General features: G+C 37.0%; 1 protein-coding gene across 9 annotated transcripts in view; it reads left to right on the forward strand.

The window, feature by feature from the left end:
• Positions 1-19375, forward strand: part of LOC135846728 (lysine-specific demethylase 3B-like) — a 327018-nt gene that overhangs the window by 208967 nt on the left and 98676 nt on the right. Inside the window, exon 1 of one of the 9 annotated variants that reach the window (XM_065366012.1) lies at positions 7944-8345. The exons of 6 other annotated variants lie outside the window; for them this stretch is intronic. The gene's annotated coding sequence lies outside the window, so the exon portion shown is untranslated. Of the gene's footprint in view, positions 1-7943; positions 8346-14334; positions 14481-16271; positions 16350-19375 lie in introns of those variants that run through there. 2 more of the 9 variants (XM_065366020.1, XM_065366027.1) reach the window with 2 other exon arrangements.

The raw sequence follows: 19375 nt of genomic DNA on the forward strand, positions 1-19375 counted from the left end.
GTGCCATTCAGGGAAGCCCTGGGCACCAACACAGATTTATCTGAGAGGCCACATTGTTGCCGGTATGGCTCATCACACATACTGCATAGTGGTACCTTTATGAGTCCCCCGGAGGGTCCTGACACACTGACAAGATGTACAATGCATGTATCAAAAGACGACCACTGTACTAATCAGAATCACGTTATCACTGTACTAATCACAATCATTGTGCTAATGCAATAATACATATCCATGTGCATTGCATGTACAATGCACCAAGATATCACTGAAATAATTAAAGCAAGGCATATGCTAAACAAGTATTCATGTATCAGTGTACTCAGTAAGATAACATAAGTATTCTCATAATTGCCCTTTCTAGATGCAAGCCTGAATACAAAACTCCTTTGGATTATATAGGACGAATTTTCAAAATTCAAAGTTGGGACAATTTTTGTAACTTTTTTGCGATCTAGTTTCAAAATCACGACTTTCAACCTGGTAGACACCCTGAATAGCATTGCAAATTCATATTTCCAGAAGTTTAGGCTCATCGCTGAGAATCTGCTGATTTGAATATTTGTACATAATACAAGGGGTGTCCAGAAAGTCGGGTACACAAAATTCCAAACAAACAACAAATGTATTTTATGAAAAAGTGATACATACACTTTAAAATATACACTTTCTACTATTTCTCGACATAATCACTTCCCCACTTTGACCCATTTTTCCTACCACAAAATTCCCACTTCAAAAACCTGTAAACACTGATTTCAGATGTGAGTACTTAAATTTTTGTGAATACAGAGAAAATCACTTATTATGAGATCGGTTAGTAGGAGATTTCGGATACAACGAGCAAAATGCTCGGTCCCGAGCACAACGACATTTAAACATGTACCTATTATATAATATGCTACCTGTTAGAACGAGCTCATTTATAACGAGGAATCCGGATAGTATGAGCTGAAATTCTTGAAATGTGGTTCATTTAGTTATGAGAGACCAGATACAATGAGCAAAATGTCCGGTCCCTTCAATCTTGTTGTAAGCGATTTCCACTGTATATTTATTGCTGGCTGTTTATTAAACGTTGAGACCCTCAGAGAATTTTTACTTTGGCCTTCAACCATTAATTTTATAACTAACTAATCCACCTTAATTTTTCTCTGTTTCAGGTGAGTACAATTTCCTTCCAAAAATGATAGAATATGAACTCGCGTATGAGAATCAGTGAGTAATTTTACAATCTTTATGAGAAAAGTTAACCCTTAAAGACCCAGGCTAATCCTGAGATGTTGTGTGAAAATGCTTTCAATTTCCTGAATTAGATCATCACAAGCATCACTTTAACCCACAGTTTGCCCCCCAGCCCCTTAAAGCTGTCTCGTAAAAGCCGTACCGATTTATTTAATTTTCCTTGAAAACCGAGAAAGCAAAAACCCCAATGAGGTCAATCATGGAACTGAATGATATAGTATCATTAGATGTACTGAATGAGTGAAAGCATATCCCCAAAGAACACCCCACCCCTTTTTGGGGGGCAAATTTTCAAAAAAGTTGGGATAAAAAAATTGGACCCATGCTCCATTTTTGGATAAACATATTGATGGTAGACCCTTCACAAAATGAAATCATGAAAGGTGTGAAAATGGTGGACCAGAGCGATTTTTTGAAAATTTGATTCGCTTGTCTCGATAAAAACCCGAAAAAACAGAGCATGAATACGCAAAGTACATAATATGGGAAATATTATCAAGTAGGCTTGAAATGACAGAAACAAGAATCGAAAGGAACACAGATGCTTTTAACAGCACATAAGTTCAGATAATCTACAATCCACCCATCAAATCTGTTTATCACTCCGTGGATATTCTTTCTTGATATTTGTCACCAAATAGTTACATCCTACAAAGGTTAGCAGTACGATTGTTTTTCTGCAGAAATATCGAAATAGGTTTATCAACCACTTTGAAAAGCTTTACACAGTCAAATTGCAGCACTCCCTGGCATTTCATAATGTTCAAGCATTCATGAAGAAGTCACTATCCCTTCTCGATCATAGATAATGTAGTTCTACATCATGAAAATTGCACGAGCAGAAGTCGAGGTTTACAATCATGAGAGTGTGTCCAGCTTATGACTACAGGATTCAGGGGATTTGAGATTCAGTAAAAAGCTTTCAACTGTTGTTCAACCACAACTCTGAACTTTTGAATGTTTTGAGAAATTCCTGCTGAAGTTGATATTCTTTCTCGATATTTGTCAACAAATAGTTACATCCCGCAAAGGGTTAGTGGTACGATTGTTTTTCTGCAGAAGTATCGAAATAGGCTTATCTACCACTTTGAAAAGCTTTACACTGTCAAATTGCAGCTGTCTCTGGCATTTCATAATGTTGAAGCATTCATGAAGAAGTCACTATCCCTCCTCGATCATTGATAGTGTAGTTCAACATCATGAAATATTATGATTGGAAACAACGAATTCTGCTCAAGCAATTTGCCATACCTCGCGAAGTCGCGATAATAAATTACTGGCTGCTTCCAGTGTTAAACATTGTTGTTTTGTCAAATCATGAACTAACCCCCCCCCCCCCAATCATCAAAGACATCTTTCTCTTGAAGGGAACATCCTAAAGAACATTTCCATTATTTTGTTTGTCAGGCCAACCTTTTTTTTTTGGCAAGTGTGCTTTTAACAGCTCTTTAGGATGTCCCCTTGAAGAGAAATAAGTTGTCCCAGAGGATCGATGAGGGGTGGGGGTGAGGAGGGTACAATTATTCCTATTGGCATATGCCGGACTATCAAACAGAGGTTTGAATGTTTCAAACAGGGGAATTTAGCTGCCTGATGAGTCAAAGTGATTCTTTTACCATCGAGCATATGTACCTATTGGTATTTAATCGAGCTAGTGTATCGGAAACCTCAGACAATTATTTATGTATTCATAGAAGGTTTCTATTTCCGTCTGCTTCCATCTGTTTTTATCATTAGAAGTACGCACTTATCAATTAGGTATTACATTTTTAATTTCTACAGTCTCATTAACAGTGAGTGGAACCGGAACGAGGAGAGAATGAAGTTGGGAACATTGTCACCATGAAAATGACGCATTGTTTGATTGTCTCTATGCATTGCTGTTATACTGTGATTGTACAATCATTTATCGTTATTATGATTATTTATTTTTTTTTTGCATTTTGCACGCTTCTGTAATGGAATGTAACTCCCTGGTCTGGTCTATGTACAGTTATTGATTGATGATGGCAGTGGATATATCTTTGGAACGAGTCGAGGACGTCTTTGCTGATGGAAGAAAACGAATTATATTTCGCTTTTCACGCCACCATACCTAGGTATTTCGATTCGCATGACTAATGTTCTGACTGTCGGCGGTGACGGTAATTCAAAACCGTGTCGTCGTTTGCATCGTCGAGTACCTGTCTTGAAAAGTACACGAACAAAAATAAGTACAGTATAAGAACAACGCCATGATGATGATGGAGAAGTGAGAAGAGTAGTTCGCGAACGAGTTTTTTTTTTTGTGTGTGTATGTGTGTGTGAGTACTCGCCGTTACACGTTATGGTACGAGAAACACAGAGGATGATGGAATGGTGGAGCAAAATTCGTACACGATCAGCTGTGCGTGTTTTTCTCACTCTTTTTTTTGTTTTAATTATAACGCGTTGGTAAAAAAAAAAAGATGAGGTTTTTAATCGAACGTTGACCTTGTATGGTTGAACAAGATGACGTGTTAGATGTAGGAATGAAAGAAGACGAGAAATATGTTCCATACATTTGTGTGTGTGTGTGCTTTAGCAATTGAGCAGCACATGGTGTCGAGCTGCGACTCCGAGGGTGAACAGAACACCTGCAGTGGGTGACATGTTTTTCATATTATAAGTAACGGATGCCCCCTTTTTACTTTTTTTTGGCTGCATTTAGGTTCTCTCTTCGAGTTACTCTGATATATGTAAGGATATTGTGCAAGGTGCGGTGAGAGGTGAGTCGGGGTAATGATCAGAAATATCATGCTGTTGTCTGGTGATCCCCTTCTTTAGTCATCGGTGAAAAAGACCAAGAAATCGATTCTATCCTACAGGTTTTTGTTAAGCTATAGATTTAGCTTACTTTGATGGGGTGCTGAAAAAGGTACCGGAGAGTAGAGTGTTTAGTATTCATCGAGGATGAATTCAGCACGTCAATTCGATTATTTGGTCGTGAAACGAGGACAATAAATAAACAGTGGATGAGGTAAAAGAAGAAAGTAGGATCTGTACAATGCGTAGGAAGATCTCCAAGTATACCTTTTACCGCAATGAAACGAGGAATAATGTTATGTAAACATTTAAAAAGGAAAAATTATTTTCTCGTTTGGACGTGAAATTTACATTCTTTTTTAGACCCTCTTTACCTTGAGGTTGGTTTTTTTTTGGTGAATTTAATCAAAGGAACGAACGCGAGCACACAAAGCCTATTTCCGTTTTTCCTTTCTTTTTTCGTGTTTTTATTCTATTTATTTAGTTATTTTTTTGCAATGCCACTAAAATAGGGTTACAAAGGAATTGAAAACAATGTGCCAGACAAAAGGTTTCGTTTTTCAATGGCGAGGGTGGAAAGAACCTCCTCTATTGCTATGTAAAATATAGAAGTGTTTCACGTTATACTTACCCCAAAAGTAGTGAGGAAAAAAACCAAATTGAATGAAAGGTCGATGAAAGTGAAATGGTTTGCTGGCGAGGGTTTTTGAAATGGATCGATGGATTATATTGTATATGTGTGATGGTGGTGGTTGAATTTTATGGCTTTTTCATCATTACCATCATTTGTATGGAATAAGTAGTAAGATCATAAAAGAGAATTGATTTGGTTGTATTTTCTTTTCTTTATTTCATGCTCAGATTTGGGCAAACTGTTCAGAATTTTGAGATGTCAGGGATGCTTTCATGAAGACCTGTTCAAAAATGAGCTGAAATCCGTATTTTTTGCTGTTGGAGAATGGTGTGGAAGAGTTGATAGGTAGAAACAGGCAAAGGGCACATCTGGGAAACCATACAGATGTTCTGGTCAGCTTTGTCAATTTTGAGACACCCCAGCAATGACAAAAAACTCGATAAACGTCAAGGAAGGGGGTTGAATGTCTGCACCACCTGAAGGCTCACCTATAGGACACCTTCTTGAGGTTCGTGTGAAATTTCAGCCCCCCAAGTCGATTTTTTGATAATTGCAAATGAGTGGGGAGAGATTGAATGGCAAAACCTTCAAGAAGCACGTCTAGAGCATCCTCATGCCAAATTCTAGCTTCCCAGGTCAATTAGGAGATGTGAAGATGTGACAAGATTTTTCACAGTTGAAAAAACATGAAGAATAAAACTGTTTGTTTTCTTCTCTCCAAATTGCTGCTCAGGGTGGCTGATTCTTGAGAATTACGCCCAACTTTTGGTTTCCTGTCGATTGATTCCTAGTTTTATGATCCTCCTGTTTCATTATTGTTTAAAGAAAAATCAAGTCAAAAGTCGTTGGAATAGGTGCCAAAATACAGTTTCCACGGCTAGAATATCCAGGGCATGTCAAATTTCAACTTTCTGGATTGATTTGGACAGACTCTAGCGGTAATTCAAACCCAAAACTCCACATTTTTGTAGTAGGTGAAAATCAGAGAGGGTGATGGAAAGTGGACACCACAAAAAACATATTCAGGGTGTACTAGTCAAATTTCAACCTTCTGGGTCAAATTAGTGAGGTGGAGACAGGGGCCATAGCCCACGGTTTTTCAAGATTAAAGAAGCAAGGTTCTTCTCATTTTTGAAACAAGATAGGTGAAGTAAAAAACTAATATATTTTCAGAAATCAACATTTTCTCAACTATTTCTTGACACAATTACCTACTTGAGCGATTAATACATGTTTTCAGATCTTGAATCAAGTTTTAAGATACCTCCTCCTAAAAATCACAGCATCCAACCCGTAAAGCACCCAATTTTTAATATGGCCATTCCCCCCCCCCCCCCACCGCTATATGGCAAATAATGCTGTGAATAGCATGTGTTATCACCAGTAAATCACCCTCTAAATCAGGATATAGTGATTGAGATTCTTTCTGACCATTTTAGCACAAGTGCATCTGTTAGCCCAATAGGAGGCAACCTGAGCCCCTCATTGTCTTTCAACTTTGTGGCTCTTTCACCGATGAAGGACCACCACTTCTGCACATGTTCAACACTACTTAGTAATCTTACATCCATACTTCATGGGTCAACTGTGGATGCATTTCAGTCGGGGTTTTACCGTCAAATTTCAAAAATTGGGTGATACCGCAAAGTATACTTCATTGGACCGAACTAAAATGGGACACTTGTGATTGAACGTGCAAAAACACAATTTTCATTAACACAAGAGACTTGTTGTCAAGTCTCAAAAGAAAGCCAAAGGATGCATTTCTACTCTCTCCAAAGCACATTAATGTTGGTTGAAACTGAGCGTAGATGCAAAATAAGGAACCTTACTTTTTATACACCCCTAGTGTGTTGCTTTGTCTTTTTTTTCATCAAATTGATTCTTATTTAGACTTTTTTGACCCTTACTCCTGCCCTTACCCCCTCCTAAAATTGAGCATACACAAATTTTAAGTCAGGTCTGTACTGAAACCTTCCATTCAGCGTTAAGGGAAACTCATAAACCAAATTTAAGACTTTTTGGAGTCCTGTAGGGTTTTGAAGGAATTGTAAAATTAGTTAGAAGCTGGATCACCTTGTACAATGTCAACTTTAGATATTTGGCAACTCTGTAACAATGATGATGCTGCTGCGATAAAAATAATGCACTATTGCTCTTGGTGTTGTAATCACACGATGGTGAAGATTGTATGTTACAAAAATACATAATATTTCTTTTAAGAAGATGATGAAGATGAAGAAGAAGTAGAAGAAGAAGAAGAAGAAGAAGAAGAAGAAACCAAAAAAATGGGAAGGAAGATAAATTACTGCACATGTGTGTTTATGTTGCGCACACCAACCAATTACACAAATGCAATGCACAAGCAACAATGTGTCGAAGGAGGAGAAATCATTATTAGAGAAAAGCAAAGATTAGATGAGGCATGATGCTGTAGAATGATCCCAAGCATCAGTATCAGTTGTGCTAGAAAAGATACAATGAAAAACCTGAGTACAAAAATAGTGAATACAAAAGTAATATGGCCGGGCTTGCTCCTTAGAAAGATGGAGTACGCAGAGAAAGAGGCGAACGTCCGCAACAAAATGATAAATTAAAAAAGAAACAAAATAGTAGTAGAACAAAAAAAAAAAAAGAGTTGAGAAAAAAACCAGCGCAGAATCAAAGAGACGCGAATCACGAAAGCATATCACACTCCTATAAGTATACCCAGAATGACACAGGGAGCAGCGACGGCGGTAAGGTGAACCAGGTGGGCCAGGGGGGCAGCGGGGAGGAAGGCGACGGCGAAAAAAAAAACTATATGTATGTATAATACTAGTTATCTCACACAACAGCAACAACAACAACAACAAGTAACAACAGACTTCAAAGAGAGAAGACAGAAAAAGAAGAGAATTGAAGAACACTGATGGAGAGATAGAGAAGAAAGGGGTACACGCGGTTATAATATGTTTCCTGTAGCGCGTTCGCGTTCGGTTGGGCTTGCGCGTTGCGCGGTCGTTACCGTATAGAGTTAGAAACCGGTTCACCGCCGTGAACTGTATATTGTGTTGTTGGCGCAACCGCGCAACGCAACGTAACCTGCCCGCGTCCGATATTTTTATATATCTGGTTTTCGTGGGATCTGCGTTCTGCGCCGCTTCACCGCGCACCGCACCGCGCAGCTCAGCGTTCCATAAATGTCGAACTCGAGACGGTGCCTGGCATGATTAGGGCGAGGGGCAGCGCGGGGGACAAGCTAAGGTAACCAGCGTCAGCACGAGTGTAGCGTGTTTCAGTGTAACTCATTGCAGTCTTGAGGTATGAACTGGTTTGTACGCGTTTAATGTATTTTATTGTGATATGCCTATCTGCGCGTATTTTTTCATTTTATTCGAAACCAGCAGCGTTGTGGTGTTTTGTTCGATGTTGTACGTTGTGGTTTTGAGTTTTTTATTTAATTTGTGAATTCGGTGTGAAGATTGATCGAGTATTGCGACTGAACCGGTTGTGATCGGAATTAGATTTTGGTGTTGGATTCGCGAATGATTGTGATTTGTGTCGACGTTGTTGTGGAGTTTTGCTTGTGCAAATGAATGTGTTCGGATTTTGGTGCTAACGTGTTGTGGTGCAGTGTAGTGTATGAATTTTTTGGGTACCCGGTGGTGTATTGGATATAATACGTGCAACGACTGCAAGTGTAGGTATTTTTTTCTTATAATCTGCGAGGTTTTTTCCAAGAGTCTCGAAGATGTAAATAGGTTCGCCGTCGATCTGTTTTCAATCGGTAATTGAATTAAACCAGTCCGAAGAAACCGGATCAGGGTTCGATGATGGTTTCAAGAGGCAAACTATAATGTAGACCAGGTAGAAAAGATTAGGCTTAGGGCAGACCAACATCGTATATCGGGCCTGCTTCTTAGCATCAGTCTGCAGTACCCCTTGCCTATGTACATGTAGCCTATCTCGCCAAACACGTACATATAGATGTAGAATAGAGAAGGAAACGCCATACTTTTGCATGTAATAGGTTCTGTGGGGAGGGAGGGGGGGACTTATTACACGCATTATGCTCATTGCTCACGTATGTGTGATATACCTATGTACCTGTTTGATTCGACGTACGTACGTACATACAGTAAATAAAACCAGAACAAAATGAATGTGCATAGGGTACATTACCTATACGTTGTACTTCACAGAGTTAAGTTTTTCTTCTATTTTTTTTTTTTAATATACATAACCGTGATAACAATGACGAGAAAATAAGCGAGAGAGAGAAGGATGCTGCGCGGGTATGGGCAGCGTATTATATAGACGAGAGCGGAGCGCGTGCAAGGTCGCCGTACATTTAAGCAATGTAGGCCGATCAGGTCATGACCTTGGTCACAACGTTTATAATTTTTATTCCTTCGGTTATTGTTTTGTTTCGTTTCTCGGTGTATGGTTTTTTTCCTCCGATGGATTGTCGCAAGTGTATGGAAAGTCGACGTTAGGGCGCATTCCGATCGTGTTGATTGAGATGAGTGAAAAGATGAGGGAGGGGGTGAAGAGGGAGGGGAGTGATTGCATTGACGAGATGCTGAGAAGGAATGATAGAGTTTGGCTGATGTAGAGTGATGAATCAGTTCCTTGAGGTTGGGGTTGAAATTGACCACTGATAGATGGTCCTTGTGGTCCAAGATTTTTACATCTCTACCTCACCTCCCTTCTGAGGTTATTGAAATTGAGCCAAATTGCAATTTTTGTTGGAAAAAACTCATCTTTGGCAGTTTTTAACCAAATTTTTTCCAGCCTCGACATTGTTTTTGAAAAAATGAAGATTTCTGGTAGAATTTCCCAAAAAAGGCCAAAACCAGGTTTTTTCAAAAATAATCCCATTTTTGAGGACCCCTGGCCTGGCTCATTTTTTGAGAAGAAAAATTCATCTTCGTCAGCTTTTAGCCAAAAATGTATCCTAACCTCACCATTGGTTGAAAAAACTTGAGATTTTTGGCAACACTTCATAAACGAGTTCAAAAACAGTTTGTCTTTTTCCAAAATAATCTTATGTGCTTTGAGAACCCCTGGCTCAATTGTTGAAGAAAAAGGCTCGTCTTTGGCAGTTCTTGACTAAATTTTCGAAGATTTTCAGTATAATGCTGCCTGTAAAGAAAAATAATCCTATTTTGAGAACCCCTGGCTGATTTTTTGAAAGAAAAACTCATCTTTTTTAACCAAATTTTTTACGATCTCTTCGTGGAATTTTTGGCAACACTGTCCAAAAAAGGTCAAAACTAATTTTTTTTTTCAAAAATAATCTTTCTTTGAGAACCCCTGGTTAAGTTGTAGAAAAGAAAAACTCATGTTTGACTGTTCTTGGCCAATTTTTCCCATTTTTATCTCTGGAAGGGAAGGAGAAGGACAAGAAGGGAATGGAATTTTTGAATTTCCTCAAAAGTTTTAAAAATTTAAGTATAGTGTGTCCCAAAATTTTTGAAAACTGATATTATATATTTACGAATTGTAATAAATACTTTGATATGAACCCGAAATCATTTTTATTTGGACCAAATAAGAAGACAGAGAGGTGCTAGAAAGGCCAAAAATTACTGTATTACCAATTTTCAAATTTTTCAGAACGTGTAAACCCCATTTTACTCGGGTTTTCTCACGATTTTAATGCACTAAAAATTAAAGTAAGAACTTCAATTTCCTTGTCAAAAAAAAAAAAAAAAAAAATGGAGTATGATAAAATTTGAAATTTTGAAAATGGTGATGTTGATGGTGACTTGTGAGAGAAGGAATAAAATAATTTGAGTACAAAAAAGATTTTTTTTCGATAGCCATTTGTCTTTTCTGCCTTTTTCCCAATGTATCAAATCTCTTTACCCCCCCCCCCCCCCCGAAATTAAGATGGTTCCCTTATTTGACGATCGGAAAAAAATTCTTGTAGGTAAGAAATTATTTCTGGTCTTAATTTGGAAGAGGGAGAGGAAAATGTCCAAGTTAATTTCAACTTTTTAAAATCAAAATTTCCGATAGCCCTTTTTTGGCAAAATTGCAAAAATGGAGTGTCTGAAGTGGTGTTTTTTTTGCTAATTTTTTCAAACATTTTTAATCTATTTTTTTTTTTTTTTTTTTTTTTTGTTTGTTGTGTGTGGAGAAGAATTGAAAGATGAACGTGTAGAAACATTTTGACTCTAAAAAATTTCGAATTTAAGACACTTTGACTAACTTTTTTTCCTTTTCTCGAGAAATGCTAATGACATTTTTTTCTGATTTTTCCCTTCTTTTTTCAATCGAATTTCAAAATTTTCTCTCTTTCTTCAGAATTTACATTTTGCTGATCATTCTGTCTGATTCTAGAATCGGAAACTCTCAATTTGAGTTTTTACCACCCCCCCCCCCCTCCCACTCAAATCGTAATTCCCGCCAGGAGTGCTGAAATTTGCTAAAAATGCTGAAATTTGTCAAGATGGCGAAACACTCTTGCAAATTTCAAAATTTTACATTTTCCCTCCTTGCTTACATTTTTGACTCGAAAAATTTCGATTTTAAAACATTTCGACTCACTTTTTTCCCTTTTCTCAAGAAATGCAGATGAAAATTTTTTCTGATTTTTCCCTCTTTTTTTCAATCGAATTTCAAAATTTGCTCTCTTTCTTCAGAATTGGTCATTTTGCTGATCATTCTGTCTGATTCTCGATTGGAAACCTCTCAATTTGAGTTTTCAACACCCCCCTCCCCCTCTCTAATCAAAATATCCGAAGAAATTCCCGCCAAAAGTGCTGAAATTTGCCAAAAATGGCGAAACAATCTTGCAAATTTTAAACTTCTACATTTTCCCTCCTTGCTTACATTTTTGACTCGAAAAAATTCCGATTTTAAAATATTTTGACTCGCTTTTTTTCTTTTCCGCGATAAATGCTAATGAAAATTTTCGGTGATTTTTCCCACTTTTTTTCAATCGAATTTCAAAATTTTTCATTTTTATCAGCTCTCTTTCTTCAGAATTTTCATTTTGCTGATCATTCTATGTGGTTCTCGTTTCGATAACTCTCAATTTGAGTTTTCACCCCCTCTCCCCCTCTCCCCAATCGAAATATCTGAAGAAATTCGTGCCAGAAGTGCTGAATTTTGCCAAAATGTCGAAACAATCTTGCAAATTTTGAAATTTTACGTTTTCCCTCCTTGCTTTTCAGAAATTTCAATTTTTTTCTCACGTTGTTGGTTTTTCTTGAAATTAAATTTTTTTCTGAATAAATGTGGACTTGAACCCCTCTCCCTTCACCGCCTGCACTCTCTCCTCACCACTCCTATTTGAAAAAAAAATTGATAATGAGAAGTCTTGCTTTTTAAATTTTTGTGATAGAAATATTTTCGTTTTCCATTAATTTTTTTCATTATGGTTTTCTTTGAAATTGATGAAATTTTGTCCTAAATTTTTTTTCTTAATTAATCGTCCATTTCTCTCGCCCCCTCCCCTCCCCTCCACTCCTCCCTATTTGAAATATTTGAAAATGATGAGTCCTGTTTTTTTTTTTTTTTGCCAAAATGTCTGAAAAGTCATTTTTAAACATTTTCGTGATAAAATTTCAATATATTTTTCTATTGATAAATGCTGCCTGTTTTTTAAAATTTCATTTTTTTTTTCTCATTTTGATCTGATTTTTTTTTCATAATGGTCTTCTGTGGAATTAGAAGTGACCCCCCTCCTCCTCCTCCTTCCTCCTTCCTCCCTCCATCACCTCAACCAAACACTGAAACATTTCAAAAAAATTCCTGCTAAAAAGTCCTCCTACTATTCTGCTTTTGGATGTTGTTTTTTTTTTGTTGTTAGACATTTCAAAATTTATGAAAAAAATAAGCTCTTGAGCAATGAAGGATTCGACAGATCGACACGTGAAAATCATTTAGAATATTCTGAACTGAAGGGCTACCAGTTCCATAAAACTTCTGCTTTCAAACTGGAAATTTCAATGCAGAGTCAGCTCGTCTTGTACAGAACAAAGGTATCGAATATTTTTCTGTCTAGTCATCTCACAGAAGTAGAGAACAATAAAATGACTAATGCTACAGTCAGTATATTTCTTCGCGAAGTATTTTCGCTCATTTATTATATTTCTCGGGCTCTCGGACCGTCGGACGATTCGTTTAATGAGTGAGTAGTATTTGTTGCTTTGCTTACTCTCAGTCTCAACAAATCGGATCGTCCATATTACCTTATATAGTACCTCTCCCTTTACACACACGATTAGAGAAATGTAGTCACAATATCGATGGAATTAAGTAACCGAGACGAATAGATAGGAATTTTTTCGACATCATCGGAGCAGCCAGAGAGCAGATCGTCGAAAGATTTGTTGCGAGCGTATCTACAGCAGCAACAACAACAACAACACCAACAATGATCTATAATGCAGCTGACTGCTGCGAGTGTGAGAGATGTGGTGGGCTGGATGATGGTAATGATGGCCTTGATAGGTTTAACGTTCTTTTTATTGACGATTGTTGTATCCATGTCGAGAGTCAGACAAGGTGAGAAGGCGTTGGGCGACTTGTAAAATGCATTTTTTTTTCGCCTATGGGTAAACGTGCATTGTATGTCTATGTACAGAGTGGTACTGGCAAGTACACGATAGAGTGTGTACTAGTACTCGTATTCGATGACTTTGTTGTGTTATAGAAGGAGTGTACTGTACAATGTACACGATGAAGAAAAAAAAGAAGAAGAAGACGACGAGACAATGAAACGTTGATTTTTTTAATACTTCCATCCGAAAGAAGAAGTGGATTTAATCGTGTATTTTTCACGTGCATATTTCGTGCACCTTTTTTATCGACTTTGAAGTGTGAGGGGTACTTATTCATCGACCCGAGTGCCAAGTGGTTCTCTGAGTATGGATATTCGATTACATTGTGATGATATTGGCGAAGGGCATACTCGTATAGGCACGATTGCGTCCAAGAGTAAGTTGGGGTGGAAGTTTTAGTAATATTTCTCAGATCGATTATCGAATTGGGTATTGACTCAATTGTGTACAGTGGATTGTTGTAATCTCTGCTGATAAGACGATGGAGCACTCGATTTTTTCGGAATGGTTTGCCTTCTGCCTCGTGAACTGTGGATTGATGGGAAAGATGAGTGGATCTTTATCTGTGTACAGATCAATATTGAAAGAGTCGAATGGGACGATTAAACGAATTAGTCTGCTCGTATAACAGTAGAGAGTCAAAATGATGGGATTTATTCGCAATTATGTCATCGTCTATCACCGCTGCGGTGTTTAGAATCATAATTTCATAATCCCGATGGCAGCAGCGGAAAGAGGAATTACCCCCCCCCCCCCCAACCAACATAATTGGCACAACATTTTTGTGTATAATACGTGTAATAATTGTACAAATATCGAGTACGCGATAAGCACGTACCAGCAGTACTCGACTATGTACGTATTTATTCGTCGACGATGACAATTAATTTTTATCAGTTCGCCCCGCTGTTAATGACTATTATTAGCTTATCAATTGGTATATATTATACACGTTCGGTATACTATATATCTAATATGTATATAGACGTTATGCTATGTGTCTGTGATAAGATAACGCGAATGGTATTTGAAAATGGATTACGAGTAAAATTTTGTCGAAATGTGATGAAAAAAAAAGAGCAGAGAGAGAGAAATACCCTACGTAAGTTGGATTGTCGAGCTCGTGAGAGTGCTAAGTGGTCGTATGTGAATTAAATAACGTGGTGCTTGATGATTTTTGAATTTTTTTTCGTCGATAGTTCGTGGAAGTTAATTATTGTGGCGTGATTTTATTGTAGCTTTAGTGTTTTCCTGGTCGAGTAAGTTGTCTTGTATTTTGTATTGCAAATTGCATCTTCATCATCATCTATAGTGTGGTGTAATGAGTTTTCAAGAGTACTGTATTGTGACCTTGAAACGAGTTGAAATTCTTTTAAAGGTGTTTTTTTTTTCGGAATTAATCTTTCGTAGATTCGTTTCCCCCCTTTCTGGTTCTTTTTGGGAAAAATTTACGTCGAGGTGAAGATTTAGGTATAGATCATTGATGACGTTTGAACAGGTTGAAAAATCACTCATAACGGTTTGGCCATCGATTACCTTGTTCTTGTACCCAGATTAATCAGTCGATTAGGTACTAGACGACGTTTACGATTTTATATAAGAAATATACTCGTACAAGGAGAATTACCTACCTACCTCTCCTATTAAACGATTAATATCATTCGAACGAATCAAACGAATGTAAATGTTCATTCGGAGTATTGTAATTTCTCGCTCGAGACGGTTTTTTTCTCTTATGTGTGCTAACTTGCCTACTTGACCCAGTTTTGGAAAGTGTGTTTGTGACTGACTGACTGAGTGAGTGAGAGAGTGAGACATGTTCATGGAAGGAATTATTATTCGTATAAAATTGTCGATTTGTGTTCTAGATTCTGGTATTTTTTTGAGGGAAGTGAGGTTGAAGGAGGAGGAGGGGAGGGAAATTGCAGTGTAAAATTCACGAAGAACTGTATGTACTATCTCGTTGATAAAATATTATTGGAATAAGATAACGTTATCTACATGTTTTATAGTGAAATTTTAATAATTTGTCGCGAGAGTAATCACAAAATTCGTGGAAATTTACGTATTTCGTTGAATATTTTTAGATCGCAGGAATCTCATTTTTTTTATTACGAACTGATCACGCTGATTATTTTTAGCAGTCTCGTTATTATAGACGTAGTAATTTGATTGCGTTGGAAATACGTCGAGTTCCGTTTGATTAAATGAGGTGGCAAAAAAAAAAGAAAAAAATATACCTAATAGTAGGATTCTTAAATTAATGAAATGTGAAATAATCGATCGAGTTGACTAATTGTAGTATATTATATAGAGAGTATTAATTATAAATCCCCTTAATTCAGCTGTTAAAGGCGATTTTATGGCTAATTACGGTTTGCAACGTTTTACTACATTAATAGGTTCGAATAAATTTAGCTCTACTCTGGTTTCTCTGAGATGGTTTTCTTCCTTCTTTTTTCTGTAATCAGCCTGCCCCCCTCCTCCCTCTCTTATCAACGATAAAAACGTATTATCACTCTTCTTTCTTTGTATGAAGTGAGGTAAAAAAGATATCTCGAATGATAACACTATGTAAAGATGAAGAAATATTCATTTAGGTTATCTCAAGGTGCATCTGTCGTCTAATTTTTCATCGAGTCTGTAGTCTGTATATATCAGCTGTTGATGGGAGAGGAAGAGAGATGGAGGGAAGTGGATGGAGATTGGGTTATTGTGCAGTTCGTTTGAAATGCAGGAGTTTAATTTTGCAGATGTTTGCAGATTGGCAAAAGGACGATTAGTGGAGTGAAAAAGTTGAGGTTTTCAGAGCAGATTGAGTTTGAGTGAAAATTTTGAGAGAATTTGGCCCACAAATTATTATTAATATAGAATTTTGCATTTTCGAATTTTTTATTTCTAATTTTATTTTATGTACTGGGAGAACTTGAACGTTTGAGGGAAGAAGGGGGTGAATTTCTCTTGACCTGACTTGATATTTACAGTTGATACGTAGATATTTTTTTAATGATTAAAATTAACTAATCGAGAATTGTTTTTCTTTGTTTTAGGTGAGTACAAGTTTTTCCTTTACCCAAGGATATTCAGAATTAAAAAATTTGCCAAGCTATAGCAATCTAGAAAATTAAGTAAGTAAGTAGATATCTATTCATGATTTATGAGAGTTGAAAATTTCGAATTGATCGAGATCATTTTAAAAAAATCTGATTGGAAATTATTATTTGTATAATGCAGAATTGCAGGTGTACCTTCCTCTTGCCCCTCCTCTTCTCAATAAAGAACAAAATTATAGCTCAAAATTAGTTGAAATTTCCAAAAAGTTGGTTTAGATCACCCTGCAGTTATTCGTGCCAAATTTCAGCCCCCTGAAGTCGTTTTTGGGGGAAATCTGGCTGAATCAGGGGATTGAAGTTCGTTAATGATGAAAAATTGGACATTAATTCACATTTTTGGATCTGAAAGAAAACATTTTGAGGGGTTCAAATGTCCCTCAAAAAAACGTATATAAGAAATTACCCAAGTTTCAGCGTCAATTTTAGCATCCTATGTTAATTTGAAAGGGAGAGGAGGGTTCCAGAAACGACACAGCGTCAAAAATGTTGGAAAAAGGAGCAAAAATGCATTTTTTTTTGGTAGCTGGAAGGTTGTGAGAAGGATTTGAAATGGTTTAAATTATTTCCCCAAAGATGGGTCCAGAGTGGTCTATGTGAAATTCCAGCCCCCCCCCCCCGAAGTCAATTTGGAGACGCTTTAGCGATGACACAAAATTGAAAAAGGCCCGAAAGTTTTCTTTTTCTGTGACGGGAAAGAAGTTCAAATTTTCAAAAAAGACATTCTAGATCAATTAAAAGAGGGGGTCCAGTGATGAGGGGTGTGGGGGGTAGTCTTAAAACCTCCAAAAAGCATTTCTGCACAATCTACGGAGATAAATGTCGAATTTCAACTTCCTAGGTCACTTGAGAGGGGTGCAGGCATTACTCAAGGTTTTTCAAGGTCAAATAAAACTGAAGAGAAATTCACTCCTCCTCCCCCCCCCCATTGTTCTAGAAAGCTAATTGTTGGATATCTTATACGTTTTGTAATTTTCTAATTTTTTTTCGTCTGATCGATATTTTTGATTTTCCAATTATTATTTCCTCCCTCTCTCGTGAAAATGTAAACATAAGTAGATGTAAAAGGCTTATCCTGGCCCATTTTGGCACTTTTGACCCATAAACTGTGCCCAAATCCGTAAAAAAAAATGCCAAAATGGGCCAGGATACGCCTTTTACATCTACTAACATAGACGATTTTTTTTCCACCAAGAATCAGAGTAATTCAAAAACAAATTTACGAATGCCCAAACATGTATATAAGTACCAAATTTATGCGAATTTTCTTTAATGACTCTGGCTAAGGTGTTCTCAAAGTTTGGGCGAGTCAATAAAAAAATGAAAAAAATATTAGTCAAAAATTGATGAATAAAACTCATTATTTCTGAATTTTGATACCAATCTTATTTTTTTGTACAAACATCGCAAAATCATGCTGAAAGTGTTGCGATTGTAATTCTATTATTTTTAAAATTCCGGAGTAAATGACTGCAAAATTTCAAAAATCTGTTTTTTGGGGTTTATTTTTATTGTACAGGATTAGAAATCTGTAAATTTTGGATTTTAGGTTGAAATTTAAATGATTTTGAAAAATGAAACGAAAGTCTTCATCATTTCAATTGTGACACATTCCCTTTGCATTAATTATGGTCCCAAAAATAAAAATTTCCAGGCAATTAAGACAAATCCGAGCTCGTGATGGTACTAAAAATTCGATGAACTTTGTTAGAAATTCTCAAGGTTCGCATTAGGGGTTTTAAAACTTCTGTTACTCCTCTCCTTCCCCCCTCACAGTTATGTCGTTTCCCTGTCTGGATGGTTCTATTCTGTGATGTTTGGGAAAAATTTTCGCTCCCAACATCTCTACGAAGTTGTCAGTTTATGTGGGAAAAATTTTACTAGAAATTTTGGATCCTATCTTGGTTAAAAATCAGGTCATGTCGAGAGCTCCTCCTCCCCTCCCCCTCCCTCCACCCGTCCAGTTGAAAAAATAGTTAAAAATGTTTACCTATTAAAAAAGTCTCAACTTTTGCCTCCAAATTTTTCTGAACAATTTTTGTTTTCTACTGAAAAAACATCTCGATTTCCCAAACACTTTTGGGCCTTTCTGTACAAAATGCCCCCCCCCCCCGGTTGAAAATATGGAAAACACGAAATAACAGAAAAGTGGGCGAAAATTGTTCAAAAATTCCTCTTACTTAAAGACCTTATTTTACCAGAGTTGGTAAATTTCTCATGGTGCAGCCAGAGTAATGTTGGTGTTTTTATTCTAATTCCCCCCCCCCCGCCCCCTGTTGAAAATTTGGAAAACATGAAATAACAGAAAAGTGGGCGAAAATTGTTCAAAAATAAAATTCCTCTTAGAGAAGACCTTCTCTTTAAGAGTAGGTAAATTTCTCATGGTCCAGCCAGAGTAATGTTGGTGTTTTCATTATAATTCCCTCCCTTCCCCCCTTCCCCGCCAAAAGAAAATTATTAAAAATGTCAAAAAAGTAAAATAGAAAATTTTTTCAAAAATCTGAAAATACGCTGAAGGCCAAGTAGGTACACGCAGTTTAAAAAAAAACAACACGTAATTATTCGACATTCGGGACCGATAGCCGCCTATACAACCCACGTAGATAGATATACCTCTAGAAAGATGTCAATTTGATGAGGCCATTGTCCTCTCACCAGTTTAATAGAGTGCTGTCGAGCACCTCCTAAAATACACCGAATACCTAGCTACCCTTTTTACGTATTTACATCGCCATCATCATCATCATCATCATCATCACCACCACCACAACCACCACTACCACTACGATGACGTACGTTCATCTACCCTGCTCATTCCTCGACTGACTCGAATTCGTAGTCGCACCACGGGGTCATTTTCATCCCTTTTTCTCGCTCTCTTTTGTTACCATGTGTAGTGTGTACTGTGTATTCGAGCAGAAGCAGGTATAAAAAAAAATACCTACCTCCAAAGTATTGTATACCCGTCAATTAAATCGTCTCGTGTTGTCGTTTCTTTTCTCTTTTCTCGAGTAACAAAAGAGAAAGAAATAGAAGATATATTA

The sequence above is a fragment of the Planococcus citri genome, chromosome 1 (assembly GCF_950023065.1).
Source record: "Planococcus citri chromosome 1, ihPlaCitr1.1, whole genome shotgun sequence".
Lineage (NCBI taxonomy): Eukaryota > Metazoa > Arthropoda > Insecta > Hemiptera > Pseudococcidae > Planococcus > Planococcus citri.